This window comes from Miscanthus floridulus, chromosome 16, assembly GCF_019320115.1.
Source record: "Miscanthus floridulus cultivar M001 chromosome 16, ASM1932011v1, whole genome shotgun sequence".
NCBI classification, from domain to species: domain Eukaryota; kingdom Viridiplantae; phylum Streptophyta; class Magnoliopsida; order Poales; family Poaceae; genus Miscanthus; species Miscanthus floridulus.
The window spans coordinates 29,130,486-29,135,879 of NC_089595.1; positions in this window are offsets into that span (position 1 = coordinate 29,130,486).

Here is a 5,394-nt window from a genome sequence, read left to right on the forward strand (position 1 = left end):
AATTTGAGAAGGTTTCGAGCAAGTTGTGACGTCGGATGCCTAAAACCCAGACATCTCCACATGTGATCACCACGTGCACCGCGGTTGCCCCACCACATGTGTAGCAACGGGAATATGTCCTTGGCTCCACCAAGGATACAGGAAGCAGAGAGATGAAAGGGTGGCCACAGTGTCATAGTGCTGACCCACCGCCACGAGAAGCTACAACACGAAGGCCGACCACCACCGGGGGAGGACTGGCAACGTGCCGGAGACTCGAGCTAGCCACACAATTGCATCCACCACCAACGAGGGAACATCAGATTCGATAGATCCAGCCATGGACCTAGCAAAACTAGCCATGCACCTTGTGGATCTGACCACCCCGAAGCCAACAAGGCCACTACCACTGAAACAAGGAGCATATACTAGCGACCACCAAAATGAGGAAGCGAAAGAACACAACATGTGAAGGGAAAAGGAAGCCTCACTGTTGTCGTCATTGTCGCAGCTCGAGACCTTGGAAGCCAGCTCCGATGGCGACGAGATGCGAGGGCACGTGAGGGGAGGGCGATGGCGGCAGCATCTTGGGTCCACCTGAGCTGCCAGAGAGGATGACGCAAGCTTCGATAGTCATTAAGAATGAAAATCAAGAACAAAGTTCAACGGTATCGACTTAGGGTACGTATAAAAGGCTTTACATCCACGCTTGACTCATGTGAACATCAAACCTAACCACTCACAACCAATTGCACCATGGAGCATCATGATGGTACTAACTAGCATACATCACAGTTCTTAGATGTAACCATGCAAAGATAAACAAAAACAAAAGATGTTTCATCCATTTCAAATCTGTTCAAGGTAGATTGTGATGGTGTCTACCTTGAAGAGATCCGAAACGGATGAAATATCTTTTGTTTTTTGTTTGTCTTTGCAAGGCTTCATCGAAGAACTGTGATCTATGTTGGTTAATACCATCATGATGCTCTGTGGTCCAAGTGGTTGTGAGTGGTTAGGTCTGATGTTCATATGAGTCAAGTGTCGATGTAAATCCTTTTATACGTCCCTTAAGTCTATACCCTTGAACTTTGTTCTTGATTTCCATTCTTAATGATTTTTGATGCTCACATCCTCCTCTCGGGCGGCTCGGGTGGACGTGTGATGCCCGCGCCATCGCCCTCTTATAACATGTCCTTGCATCTTGTCACCGCCAGAGCCGGCTGGCTTGGGGTTTCAGGTAGTGGCGATGACAGCGATGGTGAGGATTCCTTTCCTCTTCCCCTATTGTGCTCTTTGCATCCTCATTTTGGTGGTCACCAGTCCTTGCTCCTGGTTTTAGTGGTGGTGGCTTTGTTGGCTCTAGGGTGGTCAGATCCACAAGATCCATGGCTAGATCCGCTAGGTCCATGGTCTGATCTGTCGATTCTGCAGTCGAATTCGGCGTCCCCTCGTTGGTGGTGTCTGCATCTGCGTGGCTGTGCAGCCTGTGCTTCGGGTCATGCTTGTCCTCTGCAGCTAGGGGTTGAGATGGCCATGGGGACTCTGCTTGGCTGGCTTGGGTCTTTGGTGCGTCGCTTGTCCTCCTCGGGGCAGTGGTCGGTCTTCAGTATGTAGCTTCCACTGGTAGAGAACCGAGCTTTACTCCTGGTGGGGAACCCCCTCTAGTCCCGGTTCCCCACCCAGGAGCAAGCATCCGGGACTAAAGGGGGGGTCCTTTAGTCCCGGGTCAGGAACAGGGACTAAAGATGCCTCCTGACATGCCACGATGGCCGGTACCTTTAGTCCCGGTTGGTAATACGAACCGGGACTAAAGGTTTTTTTCTTTTTTCTTTTCTTTTCATTTTTTTATTTTATTTTCAAAATAGGTTTTCGAAGTCGTATTGTACGCTGCTAATTATACATTTATACGCGCGTATAGTATGTTTTGGTTCAAGCACAATGAATGTATTAAATCACACAATTCAAGCATAGAAATATATATATATATATATATATATATATATATATATATATATATATATATATATATATATATGCATGCATGCATCATATATATATTTACATGCATGCATGCATATGTGTATTTTACATTATATTATTTCATGTGCATATATTACAAAAGATTGCATTACAGTTGTTGTGACATAACAAGTTTCCTCTCATCCTCTAGCTTGGCTTCAATGGCAGTGTTGGGTCGAAGTAGAACTCGCCCTTGGAATCGATGACCTGCTCATTAAAAAATCTGGCTATAGACTCTTGAATTGCTTTGATTTGGTCTTGCCGTATGACCTTTTCCTCCAACCATCAAGTCTATAGGTTTGAATTAAAGAAAAATAAATTAATATATGTACATATATATATAAAGACATAGTAACACAATCAATAATAATAATTAAATGAATATATAGTGTATTTTTAACATACTTTGAGTCTCTCTGTAGGAGTTCTTTGGGAGAGCACCTTGATAAACTTGCAAACATAGTAACCACAGTAGTTGTTCCCCTGTTCCTGCCTCAGACACCACTTTACGAGAAAAAGATTTGTCATCTAATCTGGTGATCCGATGAAAGCTATATGTTTAATTAATAAAGATGATGCGATTCAGGGGACTTACTTTCAAAGGGATTACATTCAGTGGCGCTTTGCATTTTTCCATGTGTTGCTTCTTAATAAAGGTTTTCCAAACACTGCCCAATAAAAAATTTGCCATGTCATCAGATATAGTTAATCATCATGTTTGTGTGTATATATAGTTGCTAGAGATCCCGAAATTACCTCTGGATAATATCTATCATATCTTGGTAGTCTTGTTGTAGTTTTCTCATCGAGTCATAGATTATCAAGTGACTTTTCACCAGATCGATGTCCATCAATATCCAGTGATTGCTGCATGTGTTTATAGGATATAACGCATAACACTCATTAATTAACTAGAATCAACATATGAGCCATTAAGGATGATCGACATGATTAACACTCACTTGAAGTTATAGGGAAAGAGTATATCCTTCTTGTGGCGTTGGTTCACTAAGAAGTTCATGAGGTTACTCTCTGACTCAGACTTCCAATTAGTCTTTGGAGTAATTGGGTCTTTGAATACTATATGGGGATCAACAAAACCAATTTCATTGCAGCCTTCCTTTCTGAGCTCTGTCATTGTAAATCTGCATATATATAGTACTTGTTAGGATAATTTATATGCATGTACACACATATGATGAGTTTAATAATAGATCGAAAGAATTATTACTTACAGGCAATAGCAGCTAATAATAAATATTGTCCAGAGAGGTCAGGTGGCATAGTTGATGAAATTCTACAAAGTCATCATACATAACATCATCGCCACGGAACCAATGTTCATCTCTAATTCTGACACCAACGCAGAAGTCTCCACTGGTAGACGCCTGCATGTACCACTTGTTTAGCAGGAACATTTGCATCCCTAGATCAGATAAGGCTTGAGGGTTGTATAGACTCTGGCCTAGTACAAATTTTTTCTTCCAAATATCAACCTCTGCCGCACTCTCAATGTTTCCATCACCAAACATCTGGTAAAGGTCAAGACCAGTCTCATCAAGAAATTCACCAAGGTGATCCAAATCGACATCCGGAGGTATGTTTGCCTGATGCATTAATCCTAAATTCGAACCATATTCATTACCAACAACTAGCGGGGGGATTGATTGGTGCGCTTGTTGTTTGAGTTGGGCAACTGCTTTCCCTGCCCGCTTCTTTTTCTGTGCCGCCTCAATTGACTTGGTGAGAGTGCAGTCATAGTCCGATAACGTTGATTTGGATGGCTTACGAGATTCCCGCTATTGTTGTTGGTAAGAAGTCACCTTTTTTCTTATAATATCTGGAGCTATGAAGAAGTACGGTTTCTCCGGGTTTCTCCTTGCTTCTTGATTCATTTTAAGTTTGTCATAGAATCTAGACATGTCTTTTTTATATGCATCAGTTCCTTCTTCCTTCTCTTCAGATATTATTTTGGGAATAGCCCTTGGTTTCACGGTGGCTTTCTTTGCAGGCGGGGACTGGTTCTTCGTTTGAGGGGCTGGCCTCTTGCTAGGCTTCTTGGTAGGCGGGGGCAGGGGAGGCGTTGGAGACCTCCTTGGAGGTGTTGGCAGCGGCGTTGGAGACCTCCTTGGAGGTGGCGGCTGCGGCGTTGGAGACCTCCTTGGAGATGGTGTGGATGCAGCCTCGCCTTCCAACACAATGTCATCGTATAGAGCACTATGATGATCTGGCGATTGAACAATTGGATTTAGGTTGGGGGAGGATCTGCTACAAAAAAAGGAATGACATATTATTATGAGCAGATTGTTAATTATTTAAGCCAATACAAATAAATGATGTAGTGTTTTCATCCGCACGTACCTATGGTGAGGTAGTTCAGGAGGAGGTGGAGCCGACATCCCTGGAATGATGATGTAGCGCTTGCGCATAGAATGAATGTCTTCTCCGCTTCTCCTAGAGTCTTCTTGCCATCACCTCCAGGAATGTCAAGAGGCAAATCACTAAAACCTTTTTTAGCTTTATCTACCAAGATGGTAGCATATCCTTCTTGGATTAAATTCCCATGAATCCTTGGTGTCTTGGTTCAGTCGATAGGATTAACAAGACCGATAGCCACCTTGATTGTGGAATTCTCCTTCAAAATGTGTAGCTCACACGTTGTACAAGGTTCAGTGATGTCATCCACAGGGAAGCGCAGTCCTATGTCCCCTTGATTTGGTATCTCCGTGGAAGCGCAGCTGCTTTTCAACTGAATAGATTGGCTAATGTTGATTCCTAGCTCTGATGCCTGCTTGCTTGCACTCACTGCTATTTGCACTTGTCTTCTAATTTCCTCCTGCATTCTCGCTTCAAGGTTTTTCCCCGCTCCTGTGCTTCACGCACCGCTTCCTCCAACCTCTAGAGCCGATGTGCCTCTTCTTCCTTCTTTCTCTGGCGACTTCTATAGGAAGGTCTGTCCTGAGGGAATCCATGCTCCCACGAGACACTTCCTTTGCCTCTAGTTCGGCCACCATGTTCAATAGTCCCGATGGCGTATGTCAGCTCATCCTTCTCTCTGTTGGGCCTGAACGCACCACTAGCAGTAGCTCTCTGAGCATAAAACAATCTTTCTGCTGCTTCTTGCAGTCTTGCGCCATAAACGCACTTCCCTGTCTCCTGGTCCAGTGTTCCCCCATGAGCGAAAAACCAATTCTTTGCACGTTCTCCCCACTCGAGTGATTCTGGTCTGATACCCTTGGCAAGAAGGTCTGCTTCCATTTTGTTCCACTTCTTAATGGCAGTCAGGTAGCCACCTGATCCCAAGTTATGGTGGTATGTCTTCTGTTGGGCATTACATTGGTTCTTTATCACCCAACTCACACCCTCTTCTAAAGTCTTGTACTGTACAAACTC